The 18,919-nt window shown below is 35.4% G+C and overlaps 4 non-coding genes across 4 annotated transcripts; all 4 read left to right on the top strand.

Moving 5' to 3' along the window:
• The first annotated feature begins 3,628 nt into the window (after positions 1-3,628).
• On the top strand, positions 3,629-3,700 carry Trnaw-cca (transfer RNA tryptophan (anticodon CCA)). Its single transcript has one exon. It is a non-coding gene; the product is annotated as a tRNA-Trp (tRNA).
• A 6,209-nt stretch (positions 3,701-9,909) lies between these two features.
• On the top strand, positions 9,910-9,981 carry Trnaw-cca (transfer RNA tryptophan (anticodon CCA)). Its single transcript has one exon. It is a non-coding gene; the product is annotated as a tRNA-Trp (tRNA).
• Positions 9,982-14,520: 4,539 nt separating this feature from the next.
• On the top strand, positions 14,521-14,592 carry Trnaw-cca (transfer RNA tryptophan (anticodon CCA)). The gene has a single exon. It is a non-coding gene; the product is annotated as a tRNA-Trp (tRNA).
• Positions 14,593-16,785: 2,193 nt separating this feature from the next.
• Positions 16,786-16,857, top strand: Trnaw-cca (transfer RNA tryptophan (anticodon CCA)). The gene has a single exon. It is a non-coding gene; the product is annotated as a tRNA-Trp (tRNA).
• Positions 16,858-18,919: the final 2,062 nt, after the last annotated feature.

The following is an 18,919-nucleotide window of genomic DNA, read 5'->3' as shown; positions in this document are numbered from 1 at the left end:
CTGATCAATCTCCTAAATCCTATAAAGCAGAGTCTCTAGATTAAAAGGAAGTAGGTGATTCAACTGATAAGCATTAAACATTAAATTTTTTGTAAGTACTTCCTCCTAACACCTGCGAAATAAGTACCTCCTTTTCAGTTGAATAGCGGGTAAAAGACATTTCTTCCTCCTTTTACATAAATTTATAATAAGATGAAAAGTGGAATTTCGAACTAACACACAGACTATGTTAGATTAGATGAGAAGGAAAAGTTAGACAATATAATGAGATTTCATATTGCAGCGGTACCCAAAATCCGTCGTCTGTACATGATCAACACCCGTCGTCTGTAAAATAATTAACATCCGTCGTCTGTAAAATGATCAACATCTGCCGTCTGTAAAATGAAACGAAATAGATATATGAATAAAGAACAAAGGCTCAAGTTTTTCCCAAGCTTACAACCTGAAGCAGAAACTTTCAGTGGAGAAAATAAATCCATAGCATACAATGAAGGTTGTCTAGGTTCCACATAGGCGTCTGAATCAAAATCAAGGAGAGGGATTATGAAATCCGTGACTCACAAAAATATTGCCTAATTAGGGAAATTACAATTTTCTTCGGGTGTTATTCTGTTTGCAATGCGGAGATTCGTGTTCCCTCTTTTTCTTCATCTCTACTTTCTTGGTTCATTTAAAAAAAAATAAAAGTCGGTTCCTATGGCTAACCTCATTGGTCAATGAAAACGATTCCCACTCGATAAAGTATTTTATCGAATCACTCAGTATGAAGAATCTCTCCGATTCTAAGAAATATGTCAACAAGTGCTGGAACCCCTTTCAAAAAGTCCTTGTTAGGCCTATACATCAAGGTAAGAATGCGGACGCTTCTCGTCGGCATATACTAGTCTTTCATGAAGCGCTGAAGGATGTCCCATCTAATCCTCGTATTGCTTACAGTTTGCTCTCTCTCTCTCTCTCTCTCTCTCTCTCTCTCTCTCTCTCTGTGTGTGTGTGTGTGTGTGTGTGTGTGTGTGTGAGTGTGAGTGTGAGGGTGTATGTGTGTGTGTGTGTGCGTGTGTGTGTGTGAGCGTGTGTGTGTGTGCGTTCGTACGTGAGTGTGTGTGTGTGTGTGTGTGTATGTATGCGTGTGTGTTTTGACATATCTAAGTATTGATATGGATTCGTGGCACAACGGTAGCTCGTTTGACTCCAGCTTAGAATGTTGCGTGTTCGAATCACGTCGGGGTCTTTTTTTCTACTCTCGCAAAATGCTTATAAAATAGAGTCGTTATTCATTTTATTCTCTCGGAATGAGAACTTCCTGTCATCTCCGTTTGTCAGTCTTTGTGTCGACACAATCATTAACACTCTTATTATTATTTTTTCACATTTCCGATGCATTTTATTGTACCTTCAATATTTCTATGATCGAAATGATAACCGTTTCCTCATCAATGTGAAGAATATGGAGAATATGCGTATGAATCTTGATAAATATAGAACGACTATTCTAACGGCTTAGAATCATTCCAAAGAAATTAAAGTAAGATGCAAATATGAAAAAAAAAATGAAACATGAGGTTTTGAACACCAACACTCCTAGCTAGCATAGATTTCATAAAGCGATAGTTCAGCTTTGTGAAGTACATGTATGCTGGCACAAAGCGTCACAGTTCAATCCCCCATGCTTTTTCAAAAATGAAATTCATAGCTACAGGTTGTAGGTTACATAATGTCGGGAAATATTTCAGCCCGAGGTCGTCCAACTGTAAAATGGACCGAGTTTGCTATGTCTTCGTCCTAGCAATGACCGACAGCGAGCATGTTTCCCCACTCTTGAACCAAAATCGTGACCGGTCGACAGGGGACGCTTACTCTTCCTAGGCACCTGATTCCACCTCTGGTATATCCAGGGGTCCATGTTTGCCCAATTCTCTATTTTGTATTGCTTATAAGAGTTATGAGATTGATCACTGTTCGTTATCTACACCTTTCATGTAACTTGCCAGATTTCGACAGAGAGAAAAAATTCAAGATCCCACTTAAAACAAAAAATACAAAACTTTGGACTGAAACAAAGAATCCAAAATTTCCAATAAAACAAAGTATTCAAACTTTCATCTGAGAGAATGAAATCAAGATATCCATGGAGACAAATTATTTGACATTTCCACTGAGACAAAGAATTCAAGATTTACAGAGAGAAACTCTGAGATTTTACATAAGGTACACAATCCTCGTCCAGTTTTTCAGACATATGGAAAAGATGTGAATGCATCAAGAGCAAAATACATTGATCGCAGCAAAAGCTGGTATACCATTACGATAGCCAAACAAACCATACTTGGAAGTGCAACCGACACGTCTAAGCTTAGTCAATGTTATCGTCTATTTAAATATCACTCATCCAGTTCCCATGTCTACATTTATACATTTTGCATTATAGTTTAAAATATGAACTTGGTGTAGGATCCAATTATCATACCACGTCAAAATAAAAAAATCTGTTGTTGTGGCCTTCAGTGCGACATTTAGATATATCGACGACGTTTTATCTATCAACAATGCTAATTTTCATTCATATTTTCGATTTGATATATTTCTGTGAACTGGAGAAAAAAGACATCACAGAGTCGTCCACTTTTGCTTCATATTTAGAAATTTTGTATTGAAAATATATATTAACGGCAAACTATCAACTCAGCTTTATGAAAAAGCTTGTTCTGCGTATAATCAGTTTTTAAGTTGAGACAACCTACTGACAAACATGTTGATGGAGCAGGGGTTTCAACATTCTCGTTTAAAATCAGCACTTCGCAAATTCTGTGGTCGTTATAATAATTTAATTTGTCAATACAACCTATCAATGGGTAAAATATTGTCTGACTTGTGTCATACCGTTGTTAGGCCGTTTTTGGCACACTGATTTTGACTATGGAAAACTCCGTTTACCGGATCAAGATATAGGGCGTACGGCGGGTCAGACCTGTCGGCAGGGAATGTTTACTCATCCTAGGCATCTGATCCCAACTCTGGTACGTCCAGGTGTCCGTGTGTGCCCAACTATCTATTTTGTATTGCTTATAGGAGTTATGAGATTGATCACTGTTCGTTATCGTCACCTTCCACTTGCTATCAACAAATTCTAAAAAAAAATAAAAATAAAAATCTCTCTCTCTACGTATATTTATTAGTATATGTACAAATTAAACTTTACTTTAAGTACTTCCTAACGCATCCAAGGTTCTAACAAAATGAATACTCTCTTTTCAGTTCAATATCGGGTTGAAGATATTTTTTCCTCTCCCCACTATCTCTTCTAACTGGATTAATACTATTTTTCAATTAACACACAATAACCTGATTAATAAGAATGTAGCATTTGACAATAGAATGTGACTTTATTTTACAGCGGTAACCAAAATGAGCTTTATGTAAAATGATCAACACATTCAATAGAAATTTTTTATCCGTATGCATACAAGCAAGAAAACTGAGGAATTATACGAAATGATATAAAATGAAAATAAGGGTGGAATGTAAATATCAGAAATATATATTTTTTTCTTCTAAATGCATTGAGATATTGCCCCACACTATATATGTGTAAATGTTCACGTAGAGGTGTAAATTATCAGTGCAACATGACTTCGTGGCGCAACGGTAGCGCGTCTGACTCCAGATCAGAAGGTTGCGTGTTCGAATCACGTCGGGGTCATCATTATTTTAAGGTGATATGGTGTTGAAATTCATTTTTACAGTAAATCATATAAAGTTGAAAAGCTTACTACAGAGCTTTTGAATAAAGTTTCAAATATATTTCACTGTCCATTCTAATGTTGATAAGTACAGTAAGCTTTGTAGATCGCGATTATCAACTTTGCAGGGCTATTAACATTTTATACGGATGACTTTCCACTAAAGTTGCATTTCTTCACCAAATTAAGTAAATTCTAAAGTTATCAATTTCAAAATTTATTCTGATGGCATAGTTCTTAACTATGATATATCATATAGGAATAATGGAGTTATACAGTGGTAGGGTATTATGTTATTTGTCCTTATTACATGACGTAATAAACCAATCAGAGTTTCCTGATTCTGACCCATTGCAACAAGTCAGTATCATAAAAGTAGTGTATGTGCTTCAAACTGCTTTCAATTTTTATGACCTAAACACATAAACTTGTAATGTAAACTTTTTAAATAATGAAAATGAATGTATAGAGAAAGAAAACATTGGTTCCATTTTCAGGAAATACTTAGGATGCTTTTATGGAATTAACATCTATTCGGGTACCACCTCAGATATCCGAAAACGCTTGCATCACGTTGTACTATAAGTTCTTGTCTGCTCAACATCCCACGGAGAGTCTAGACATCTAGTAATATAAAGATATGTTAAGCGATAAGTGGTATCGAGAGCGGACAATACTCAGAATCAAGTGCTTGACCTAGTTGTGGCTTATGTTCGTTAGAACGAAAAGTGAAGATAGAACGCCCATATAAGTGTTGATTTTATATATGTGGACGGTGTTTTAAAAGCTAACGGTCAATGAAACCGTGCATAAAAGAATTGATTTCTCCATCTACAGTCCGTTTTGAATATGAATGTACGACTGCCGTTTTATAACATTGCAGATTCTGAGCTCTTTTCACATTGAAGTCAAGTAACAATATCTATGCATACATTTATCGAGTTACATACATAGAAACAATTCCTCTTATTATTCCAACTATTTCAAGTTCAAGTCTACACCCTGTATTTCCTACAGCTATACTTCTACTATTGCATCCAAACTTTTTAATTATAAACAAACTTTGAAGTACGTAGACATTTACCATCTTACACGTAAACCACCAACATGTTCTTGTTCTTCATCTTGATGACATGTCCAGCTAAATTACGAAATAAGGTCTGAGTAAGGCTATTAGAATGATTAGAACTTTGGAAAACAAATAGCAAATAAACTAAACATTTTCATGTAGAAAACTGTCTCAAGATTTATGTAAACCAGCAAACGATGTACATGGGAGAGGGGTGGAGGCTGTGAAAAGTATGTGAAAGATCAAGTCCCAGGTCTACCTTTCACAAATTCCTGGATCCACCTATAATTCTTTATCAAAAATGTAATGATTCCCGACTGCAAAAAGAAAGTGTTATATGTAGCTTAAGTCTGTGACATACATGTACTTATTATGCCGAATACCTCATCAGCGCATTTTTCATCATCTACGTCATTATTCGAGATAACGTAATGTCATCCAAATCATTTGAAACTCTAAAACGTCAGTGTCACTAATCGAGATATCCATGTCGAATATTTTATCAATCCCAAACTTATGACGTCACGTCGCGTGCAAGTTTTGCGATGATGTTATGAATATTCATTACAAAAGACAGTGCTTTCGTTCGTTTGTATGAAATTCACTGTACGCTGCGCTAATCGACTGCCACACCGCTCTTTACAATAAATCTCATAAAAACGAAAAAATGTACTGTAAATATAATGTAAAACTTATACGGTACCAATTTTGATGCACCAGATGCACATTTCGACAAATCATGTCTCTTCAGTGATGCTCAACCGAAATGTTTGAAATTCGAAATAATAATGAAGTGTTAGAGCTATTATAGGGAAAAACAGTGTGCCAAAAAAGTTTAGTCAAATTCGTCTAAGGATAAGAGCTATGCGTGAGGGAGATAATCCTTAATTTGGAAATGAATTTCTAAATTTTATAACAGCAATTAAATATACATCCGTATTTTCAAGTAAGTAACGAAGTACTTAGCTACTGGGCTGTAGAGACCCTCGGGGACTTAACAGTCCACCAGCTTCAGATGCTTTCAATTTTTTAATGACAAAAAACACAAACTTTTAATGTAAACTTTCTTAATAATGAAAATAGATGTATATCAAAACAAAACATTGGTTCAATTTTTAGGAAATACTTAGAATGATTTTTGCAAATAAAATCTATTCGGGTACTCCCTCTGAAATTTCAAAACGATTGCATAATGTTGTTAAGTTTTTGTCCGTTCATAATACCACGAAAAGCCCAGATCTCTGATACAATAAAGTCATTCATACAAGTACAGTGCTTAACATAAAGTGCTTATGATTTAACCACTTTCATAAGATGAAGTTTTCCATGTAAGTCGAAGATAACGAACAGTGATCAATCTCATAACTCCTATAAGCAATACAAAATAGATAGTTGGACAAACACGGACCCCTGGACACACCAGAGGTGGGGTCAGACAAACACGGACCCCTGGACACACCAGAGGTGGGATCAGACAAACACGGACCCCTGGACACACCAGAGGTGGGATCAGGTGCCCAGGGGAGCAAATAATCATAAATGAGACTGAATGAACATTTCTATAAATCATTTCACTTGATCATCATCTTTGTTATCATCATCTTTGCCGTCGTCATTATTCTGTATATATGTATGAGTAGAAACACAACTGGACACATATTTCCCTGGGTCATCTTACTCTGCTATCGAATGATTGCTAGTTGACATATATTACATTTCTGACTACAATTTGCCTTCAAATGTATATAGCTATTTTTCTGTAACATCATTTCCAGACAAGTGAAAAATGGCATGTGGTTCGAGAAGCCCAGAGTTTAGTTTGATATGTTTTCTTTCTTAGTGATTAGTCTTTGTTCAGGAAAGAAAGGCATGTTCCTTGGACAAAAGATCCATAGTTCTGTAGTAACTTGTATGGAGTCTGCTGCATTTTCTAAGTGAGCTACTTTGAAACTTCTGACAGACTCAGGATATGATATACAGTAAATACAAAGAACATCTTTGTGTTTGATTAATATTTTATATACTATTTGACAAAGTGAAGATTTCAGACAATGATCAGTCTCATAGTTGCTATAAAGAATTCAATATTAAAAGAAGAGAAATACGAACCCCTGAATACATCAGAGGTTGAATTAGTTGCCTAGGAGCACTAATCATCCCTGTAGATCCGCCACATCCTCTCTGGGCCCTATATCTTGATCACCTTATCGGGGAATACGTAGTTAAAATCGGAATGTAATGTAAGACTAAACAATTAGTATGAAAAATGTCAGGAAACATATGACCTAGTTTTTTGCTTATCTTTGTTAATTAGATCATTAGAACGAAAAGTGAAGATAGAACGTCCATAAAATTGATTATTATAAATATATGGGCGTTGTTTTAAAACCTAACGGTGAAAGAAACCGTGTATACAGGTATTAATATCTCCATCTACAGTCCATTTTGAATGTGAATATACGAGTGCCATTTTCAGAATCTGTACTATATTCACATTGAGGTCAAGTAACAATATTTACTTGAAATCGCTAAACTTTTCTCATATCAACAACATCAAAACGTTGACTTTTCAACACTTTACACGACCATCCTTCACGATGAATTAATGACTAGACTTGTTGATAGCATAGACAGTTGCTTCTTTAACAAAAATAGAAAAAGGGTTTCCAACAGTCTCGTTTAAAGTCAGCATTTCGCAAATTCCATGGTCGTTACAACGATATAGTTCGTCAATACAACCTATCATTGGGTCAAAAGCTGTCTGACGTGTTTCATAACGATTGTTAAGGCCATTCTTGGCACACTGATTTTAACTACGGATAACTCCGTTTACCTGATCGAGTTATAGGGCTCTCGGTGGGTGTGACCGGTCGACAGGGGATGCTTACTCCTCCTAGGCACCTGATCCCACCTCTGGTATATCCAGGGGTCCGTGTTTACCCAACTCTCTATTTCATATTTTTAGGAGTTATGAGATTGATCACTATTCGTTATAATCATCTTTCATGCATACATATATCGCGTTACATACCTAGATAGAATTACTCTAAAAGCGCTTAACGTAAAATATGTAATACATGAAACGTTGACAAAATTGACGACCATTATTCAACAATATTAATAGAGGGATATAATGCTAGGTACTTTTATTAAATATCAAATCATTTCACTTAACATTTGTTATTTTACATTGCAGTAAAATTAAGTTGTATGATCCGATATGTCATGTTTATATATAATAGATAGTCATGTGATTTCCAAGATTTCCACAGAAAGATAACAAAATGTTGAATGAGAGAAAGAATTCAAAACTCCACCAAAAAAGAATCAATAATTTCAACAGAGAGACATAATTCGAGAAGGAATTCAAGATTTCACTAATAACAAATAACGAAGAATGTTGCTTATGTTGACGGCATCTAGTCCTTTGTTTGTAAATCTAATGCAAAGTACATTCATCAAAAATCAAATCATTTCCCTTAACATTCGATATTTTATATTGCACATTTAGAGTTGTATGATCCGATTTGTTTCTACATAAGTGATAGTCCTTTGACTTCCCAGATGTCCACAGAAAGAATCTAAAATGCTGAATCAGACAAAGTATTCAAATTTCCACTAAAACAAAGAATTCAAACTCTCATCAGAGAGACAGAATTCAAGATTTCCATTAAAAGAAAGAATTTGGCATCACCACTAACTCATAGCATCTAAGATTAATTTTACTCTGTGTAAGAGAACCCAAGATTTCTACTGAAAGAGAGAGACTCCAAGACGTTAACTAAGATGCACAACCTAGTCCATTTTTCAGATCAGTGGAAAAGTTATGGTGAAAAGGTCAATTCTTTGAGGAGCAAAAGAAATCTGTCAGAGCAAAAGATAGTAAAACATACGATAGCCAACTACATCATATTCGTAAGTGCAACTGAAACGTTTAAGCTTACTCATTCGTATCATCTATAAATATTACTAGCCATTAACCATGTCTACATTCATACATTTGCATCATAGTTTAAAATATGAACTTGATGTAGTCTTTCATTATCATACTTGATTAGTTCAAGTAATGTTAACTAAAAACCCGCAGTACCTATCAGTTATCTGTTATCTCCACACTCCTACACCTACACGGGTGCATTCTCGTACTTTCTAAGTAAACATCAACAATTATAGGACAACGGTGATCTGGACGATGTAGATTTATGACATCAAATTATTTCTCAGAGAAAACAATGACCTAAACGGGTATTTCAGCTGTTACTCTCGTTAAGTGTTGTAACTAGTATGTAAAAATCAAACACTAGTTTAAGTACTTCCCAACGCATTTACTCTTCTAACAGGTACCAAATGAATTCGGTCAGGTGTCTAGGAGAAGTAAGCATCTCCTGTTGACCGGACAAACCCGTCATGATCCCTATATCTTCATCAAATAAATGGAGTGATCCGTAGTCAAAGTCAGTGTACCAGGAACGGCCTAATAATTGGTATGAAACACACCAGACAGTATTTGCCCCAATGTCAGGTCGTACTGGCAAACTAGATCGTTATAACGATCACAGAATTTGCGAAATGCTGACTTTCAACGAGACTGTTGAAACTTTGGTGGGATTTGTTTGCCTCGATTGAAAAAATAATTCCGCAGAACAAGCTCTTGTATAGCGTATTAATTGAAAGTGATAAACACCATATGCAGGTCATTTTTGGAAATACATTAGGGTATGACACTTTTCATGCAAGGTGAAGATAACGAACAGTGATCAATCTCATAATTCCTATAAGCAATACAAAATAGATAGTTGAGCAAACACGGACCCCTGGACACACCAGAGGCGGGATCAGGTGCATAGGAGGAGTAAGCATCCCATGTTGACCGGTCACACCCGCCGTGAGCCCTATATCTTGATCAGGTAAACGCAGTTATCCGCAGTCAAAATCAGTGTGCCAAGAACGGCTTAACAATCGGTGTGAAACACGTCATAAAGCGTTAAAAATGTCTCATTTATAGCATATTGCCTTTTATTGATTTTATTTCGCCTTTTACTGTGTCTTTGTGTTTTACGTAGAGGTATGAAATATAGGTGTAACAGGTATATGAAACATGACTCTGTGGCGCAACGGTAGCGCGTCTGACTCCAGATCAGAAGGTTGCGTGTTCGAATCACGTCGGGGTCATTATTTAATTTTAATTCTTTGTAATTTTATTTCTACACTCTCGGAATGAAGACTTGGTGGGCTGTCTGTTTGTATGTCTATAATTGGTTTTAGAATAAAAAAAAAACACGCCTTCCAAAACGGTTATAGTAAACAATGACTCCGTATATATTACATTCCTAGGTACATGTGTATTTCATTTGCTTGAAATGATGATTAATTAAATCCCAGATTTCAAATATTGTTCCTAATTTATTCAAGTGCTTTTTTCAAACTAATTCCTTCCCCCGAATGGAATATGATTTTTTAAAATGTAAATAAAGCTTGATATGTCTAAAATATTTATGCATTCAATTGTGTTTCTACACATTTTGCATCAAAAATGAAAATATAAATTTTAATGATATTTCTGCTGTCCGTTTATCTAAATGTTGATGTATAGCCGGTTACCTCTATGGGTTACCATGGAAAAAAGTGAATTACAGGAAACTGTTAGGTTATCAAATTCAAACAATTTTCTTTGCAATATCATTAATGTTACTCGATTGATTCAATACTCACTCTCAAAATATTCAGTGACGTAATTCTCATGGCATTCTGACGACAAAGTCCTTGACTATAATGTATCCTATTGGAATACTGGAGAGTTACAAAGTGGTAGGGTTTTATTTTATCCTTCCTAATCACATGACCTAATGAAATAGTCAGATTGGCTTGCTTCAAGATTACTCTTTCCAAGATGCTGTTTCGTTCTATACTGTTTAACGTCCCTCTCGTGAATATTTCCATCATTGGCATCATTACCATCAGTTATACATGTACATGTGTGTGTAGAAACACAATTGAACCCCCATGACAGTATTTCCCCATCTATCTCTTGCTTATTTTACTCCGCTATTGAGTGATTTTAGATGATGTAATGCACTTCTTACTACAATTCGTCATCAAATGTGTATGTCTATTTTCTTTGTGGTATCATTTCCAGATATGTGAAAAACGTCACGTGGATTTGTTAACTTTGTTTACTTTAATATTTATCTCACTCTTAGCGAACGGTCTTTGTTCAGATAAAAGACAGATTCTTAGAGAAAGGATCTATATACTCCTGTACCAAGTTCTACAAAGTCTGCTACGTTTAAAACTCCTGGCGACTCAAGATGAAGATAAAGAACAGTGATCGTTCTCGTAACTCTTTTATGGAATACAAAATTAAGAGTTGGGCAAACACAGATTCCTGGATATACCAGAAGTGGGATCAGGTGACTAGGAGGAGTAAGCGTCTCCTGTTGACCGGTCACACCCACCGTGAGTCCTATATATCGATCAGGTAAATGGAGTAATTCGAAGTCAAAATCAGTGGTTAATGAACGACCTAACAATTGGTATAAAACACGTCAGAGAGTATTTCACCCAAATGACAGGTTGTATTGACAAACTAGATAATTACAACGACAATGAAATTTTCAAAATGCTGACTTTAAACGAGATTATTGAAACCCCTGTACCATCAACTTGTCTGACAATAGCCTGCCTCGATTGAAAAACTTATCATACGCAGCACAAGTTCTTGCGTATCGAATCAGTTGTGAAACATAAACACCAATGCAGGTGATAATGAAATATTGCTACATAACGAAGTTGACGATGGAGAAATTAAGTCATATCGTTTTTCATAAAATTCAGTTGTTAGTTTGATGTTAACTTCTATGTTCATTAAATAACGAAGTACGAATCAGATACGGAAGACCCTATGGTGTCTTTTATTTCGAGTTCGATGTATGACGGGAAATGGTCATTATTTTGACAGATGAAACGCTGTTGATGCATCTGAATGTCGAGAAGAAGGCCACAACAATTTTTTTCTTCTCGTGTAAAAGCATTTGATTAAATTCTGTCTCACAACAAAATAAAAACAGGTGAGCTAATGAAGGAGCACAGCTAAGTATACACATTTTATGTCTATGTTTTATCAATACCTGAATTAATATTTTAAGACGAATAAATTGAGTACTTTCTTTTCAGTTCAATAACGGGTTCATGGTATCATCTCTTCCCACCATCTCTTCTTATGGGATGAAAAATACATTTTTTAACTTAAAACACAAAACGTTAGTAGATAAGACGAAGCATTATACAATGGAATGTGATTTTATTTTATAGCTGTAAACTAAAATCAGACCTTTGTAATATGATCATCACCATTGATTAACAAACACTATCCCATTCTCTACAAGACTGATTACAATCTAAAGAAAGGATGCGAAATTATATGAAATAAATAGATAACAACATTAATGGACACTTGGGGAATCTCTCTCTCTCTCTCTCTCTCTCTCTCTCTCTCTCTCTCTCTCTCTCTCTCTCTCTTTCTCCAACGATTATCTTTTCCTACACTTACGGTCTAATGAAAGAAGACAGCATATCATCACCAGCTCCGCAGAGACAGTCCTACACTTCCGGTCTACTAAAGGACGACAATTTACCATCACCAGCTCCACAGACACAGTTCTTGGGATGGAAGAATGTTTACTATCACCCCTACTAAGTCCTCCATTGATTTTAATCCCAACAATACAATCAATTTGGATTTTAGCAGAAAAAATATGTCATCCCAAGATAAAATGTGGGATACATGGTCCAGTTATTCAGTTGGAACTCATACTCATTTGGGATTAAAATTCCAACATGATGGAGCCTGGAGAACACATATACTTAATATATCCATGCCAAAACAAGATATAGGGCTCAAGGCGAGTGTGACCGGTCGACAAGGGATGTTTACTCATCCTAGGCACCTGATCCCACCTCTGCTGCGTCCAGGGGTCAGTCGTTTTACAATATGCTATTTTGTATTGTTTATAGGAGTAATAAAATTGATTACTGTTCGTTATCTCACCTTTCATGTAACCGATTAAATATTTCAAGAATGTTATAGCATACAATCAAAAGAGATTCATTGATAAAAAAAAATTAACATTTCTTATGTTCGACCCATCCTTGAATATTCAGATATTGTTTGGGATAATTGTACGGAAAGAGATGCTAATTTACTGAAACACGTGCAAGTTGTAGCAGCACGAATAATAACAGGTTTAAGGACAAATTCATCTACATCAATACTATATAACGAGCCTGGGTGGGATACCTTAGCTATAAGAAGAAAAATGCATAAACGTGTCTAATTCTACAAAATAGTTCATGGGTTAGCTCCCCAATATTTGCAAGATTTACTTCAGCCATGTAATTTACCTTCTAATTCTTATTCTTTAAGAAATCACTCTAAAATTTAACATTCCGTAAGCGAAAGCATCTTCATTTATGAATACTTTTATATCTAGGGCGAAGGTAACACGTATATACATGTTTAAAAGGAAAATATAGGAAAATAATGAAAAATTAAACCATACCTATGGAACTTGAAAAGTTTGGTACCAATGGAGTCGATTCGAATATTAGCGCGTGGACATGTATTCCTCCATTTTGAATCTCGTCTACCCTAGTTCACGTCGTTCTGAGATGTTACATAAAATCCGTAAAAGCATGTAAATCTTATTTTCTTAATCATATATAATCACTCCACGATTAACGCCATATTTTTTTCTTGTGGTTCAAACGCTATATTTGTAAATTTGCTAAATAACCACGCTGAATATGATGTCACAATGTACTGTTTACATCAATTGCGTTATATTTCCCGCGTTCAATAGATAGGCGGATCAAATGTCCAAAATTAGGATTCTTTGATACAGCTCCGTCCGCGTGCTACCTTCGGGTTGTTTTTGTCCTGTTTTGGATAAAGATACTAATGCCAAAACTTTTTTGTTTCGCCCTCAAACACGGTCACGCCGTAAAACATATTACCTTTAATTATAAAGTTGTGAAATGACCTACCTTTTAATATTCGAAGTCGTCCCACTTCAAATATCATCCTTCAAGTGTGGCATCAAAAGTATTTATTCTTTTGAATCCACTGAAGACTTATTACAACAATAGCAATCGTAGATCAAATATACTGCATTCTCTATTGCGAAATAAAGCTTGTAATCTTAATGCTGATTTGGTATTTAATTGATTTCTTAGGAAAATTGCTTGTAGGAGTTATGAGATTGATCACTGTTCGTTATCTTCACCTTGCATTCATACACGAATTAATCTTGTCAATCATACATTAAGTTGTAAATTATTATACTTTGAAACATTATTAATCAATATCATATTCCTGTTACTTAACAGTTTCATTTTTATTACTCATTTGTAATTATACAAACATGTAATCAAACCTATCTGTATGACCTTGACTATGTACTTGTATGGAGAAGCCTTATATAGGCAGTGCCTGTTGTCTAATCCATTTATGTTTATACATGATAGAATATTGTTTGAATTAAAGTACACTCCGTTATATCGAATCACCGAGCATGTTGATGACCCGCCATATATACTAGAAGTGATTGGTCTATTATTGATCTGTTGATTTCAACTTGGCCGATATACATGATGGATGTTTATACGTACTAAGAGGCGTGTGCTATTTCATCAGCTATTTAAAGTGTTTAACAAGACTCCGTGGCGCAACGGTAGCGCGTCTGACTCCAGATCAGAAGGTTGCGTGTTCGAATCACATCGGGGTCAAACTTCTTTTGAGCTCGTATCACGCATGTGAAATGGTGTCGCATTTCATTTTTATGCTTCGTAACGAATACTTGGTGTTCTGTCCCTGTGTGTGACTAAATGTAGAAAGAAAACATTAAATAACCCATCCACTCCTTCCAAAACAGGCATTTCAAAATCAAAATATCTGTGCTTATATTTTCCGGGTGGTCATTGTCAGACATGTGAAAATGTCAAATGGTTAGGGAACCAAACGTTCAGTTTGATATGTTGCTCGCTCTTGTTGAAAGGTGTATCCTAATAGACAAAAGAAACAAAATCCATAGTTCTGTCCGAACCTGTATGAAAGGTAAACATAACTTAGGGATCAATCTTATAACACCTATAAGCAATACAAAACAGAGATTGACACTCACAGACCTCTGGATACACCAGAGGTGGAATCATGTGCATAGGAGGAGTAAGCATCCCCTGTCAACCTGTCAAACTCGCCGAGAGCCCTATATCTTGATCATATAAACGGAGTTATCTGTAGTCAAAATTAGTGTGCCAAGAACGGCCTAACAATCGATATGAAGAAAATAGGCGGGTGTGACCTGTCGACAGGGGATGTGTACTCCTCCTCGGCACCTGATCCCACCTCTGGTATATCCAGGGGTCCGTGTTTGCCCAACTATATATTTTGTATTGTTTATAGGAGGTATGAGATTGATCACTGTTACCTTCATCTTTCATATTGCACTTTCCGATTTGTATTGTCAATATATAAGAGATAGTCATGTGACTTCTCAGATACCAAAGAAAGAATTCAAAATGTTGAATCAGTTAAAGAATTTAACAATTCCACTGAAACAAGGAATCCAGAATTTCAACTGAGAGAGAATTCAAAAAAAAATGCAAGATTTCAATTTAAAAAATGAATTTGACATTTCCACTGAGACAAAGATTAATTTTCCTCTAAAGAATTCAAGATTTCCACTGAAATAGAGAGACTCCAAGATCTTAACTAAGAAAACAATCCTGGTCCATTTTTCAGACACGTGTGAAAGAATTGGTGAATGTATCAATTCTTTGAGGCGCACAAACTGGTAGAACATTATCATAGCCAACCAAATCAGACTCGGAAATACCATTTATCCTGTCTACAATCATACATTTGCATAGTTTAAAATATGAACTTGATGTATTCTTTCATTATCATACTTAATTAGTTCAAGTAATGTTAACTAAAAACCCACAGTACCTATCAGTATTCTGCTATCTCCACACTCCTACACCTACACGGGTGCATTTGCATACTTTCTAAGCAAACACAAACAATTATACGACTGCAGAGTTTCAGATGATCCAGATTTATGACATCAGATTATCAAACTTACATTTCTCAGAGAAAACAATAACATGAACGAGTATCTCAGCTGTTACTCTCTCTAACAATTGTAATTAATATGTACAAATCTTCCCAACGCTTCTACTTTTCAAACAGGTACAAAATGAATACTTCCCTTGCAGTTAAAGATATTCTTTCCTCTTCCCACAATCTCTTCTGATTGGATGAAAATTTGTCTTTTCAGATTACCTGTACCACACAATAGTCGGATAGATATGACCAGGGATCCGTGTTTGTCAGCTCTCTCTAATTCGAGAGAATTGGTACCGTATAAGTTTTACATATACCAGAGGTGGGTCAGGTGTCTAGGAGGAGTAAGCATCTCCTGTCGATCGGCCACATCCTTCATGAGCCCTATATCTTCATCAAATAAATGGAGTGATCCGTAATCAGAATCAGTGTGTCAAGAACGACCTAACAATTGGTATGAAACACATCAGACAGTATTTGCCGCAATGTCAGGTCGTACTGTCAAACTAGATCGTTATAACGATCACATAATTTTCAAAATGCTGACTTTTAACGAGACTGTAGAAATTTCGGAAGCATCAAAGTTGTTTGTCAGTAGTGTGCCTCGATTGAAAAACTAATCATCCGTAGAACAAGCTCTTGTGTAACGTATTAATTGAAAGTGATAAACACCATACGCAGGTCATTTATGGAAATACATTAGAGTATGACACTTTTCAGAAGCGTTAAAAATGTCTCATTTATAGCACATTGCCATTTCTTGATTTTATTTTGTCCTTTACTATATCTGTATTTATCTTTGTGTTTTACGTAGAGGTAAAAAAAAATATAGATGTAACAGGTGTAGGAAATATGACTCCGTGGCGCAACGGTAGCGCGTCTGACTCCAGATCAGAAGGTTGCGTGTTCGAATCACGTCGGGGTCAGTGTTTATTTTTAGTTCATTGTAATATTATTTCTATACTCTCGGAATGAAGACTTGACTAGCTGTTTGTTTGTCTGTCCGTAATTTTCTAAAGAAAGATAAACTATTTCCAAATTGAGCATAGTATACATGAAGTACTAAAGAAAACAATGACTCCGTAATATTACATTCCTCGTAAGATTTTATTTGCTTGAAATGATGATTTATTAAATCCCAGATTTCAAATATCGTTCCTTGTTTATTCAAGTGTTCTTTCAAACTAATTACTTCCCCTGAATGGAATATGATTTCTTGAAAGTAAATAAAGCTTTATACGTCCAAAACATTTATGCAATAAATATAAAGTTGACCATATTTTGCATCAAATGAAAATTTTAATTTTAATAATATTTCTGCTGTCCTTTTATTTAAATGTTGGTGTACATGTTTAGCCGGTTAGCCCTATGCGCTACCATGGAAACAAATTTGTAGATTGGAGGAAATTGTCAGGGTATCAAATTCAAACAATTTTCTTTGCAATATCACTAATGTTCCTCGATTGATTCAATAATCTTTCTCAAAATATTCAGTGACGTAATTATCATGGCATTCTGACGACAAAGTCCTTGACTATAATGTATCTTATTGGAATACTGGAGAGTTACAAAGTGGTAGGGTTTTATTTTATTCTACCTAATCACATGACCTAATGAAGTGGTGACATTGGCTTGATCCTTACCCTTTCCAAGATGCTGTTTCGTTCCATTATGTTTAACGTCCCTCTGGTGACTTTTTCATCATTGTCATCATCACCATCAGTTATATATGTACATGTATGTGTAAAAACGCAATTGGACACACAATCCCAGTATTTCTTTATTTATCCCTTGCTTCTTTTACTCCGCTACTGAGTGATTGTTAGTTGATGTAATGCATTTTTCACTACAGTCTATTGCTATTTTGTCTGTGGGATCATTTCCAGACATGTGAAAATGGTCATCTGGTCTTGCTAACTAATAGTTTACTTTAATATTTTTCTCGCTCTTCGTGAACAGTCTTTGCTTAGACAAAAGACAGATTCTTAGAAAAGGGATATACACATGTATATAGTCCAGTACTAAGTTGTACAAATTCTGCTACATTTACATCAGAACTTCTGACGTCTCAAGATGAAGATAACGAAAAGTGATCAATCTCATAACTCTTATAAGGAATACAAAATTATGAGTCGAGCAAACACAGATTCATGGAAATACCAGAGGTGGGATCAGGTGCCTAGGAGGAATAAGTATCCCCTGTCGACCGGTCACACCCGCCACGAGTTCTATATATCGATCAGGTAAACGGAGTAATCCGAAGTCAAAATCAGTGGTTAATGAACGGCTTAACAATTGGTATGAAACATGTCAGGCAACATTTGATCCAATGATAGGTTAAATTGGCAAACCAGATCATTGTAATGATCATAGAATTTGCAAAATGTTATCTTTAAACGAGACTATTGAAACCCCTGTATCATCAACTTGTCTGTCAGTAGCCTGTCTCGATTGAAAAGCTGATCTTTGTTCTTTGCGTAACGAATCATTTGAGAGACATAAACACCATATTCCGATGATAATATCATATTGCTACATAAATATGGGAAGATGACGATGGAGAAGCTGAATTCATCTTGTTAGCCATATAGTTGAATTGTTAGTTTGCCGTTAACATCTATGTTCAATAAAATATCTAAGTACGAATCAAATATGGAAGACTCTATGGTGTCTTTTATTTCGAGTTCACAGTGATATTATCGATGTATGAAGGGAAATGAATATTGTTTAAATAGATAAAACGTCATCGATATATCTGAATGTCGAGAAGAACGCCACCAAAAAAAATTCTTCTCTTTTTTTCGTCTTGTGTAGAAGCTTTTGATTAAATTCTGCCTTACAAGAAAATAAAATAATGGTTCAGCTAATAAACGAACAAAAGTATGTGGCATACAGCTAAGTATACACATTTTATGTCTCTGTTTGATTAATATCTGAATTGATATTCTTAAAACGAATGCATTGAGTACTTCCTTTTCAGTTCAATAA

Source organism: Ostrea edulis, chromosome 6 (assembly GCF_947568905.1).
Source record: "Ostrea edulis chromosome 6, xbOstEdul1.1, whole genome shotgun sequence".
Classification (NCBI taxonomy): Eukaryota; Metazoa; Mollusca; class Bivalvia; order Ostreida; family Ostreidae; genus Ostrea; species Ostrea edulis.
The sequence above is the reverse complement of the archived record's forward strand: the minus strand, read 5'-3'. Positions and strand labels throughout refer to the sequence as shown.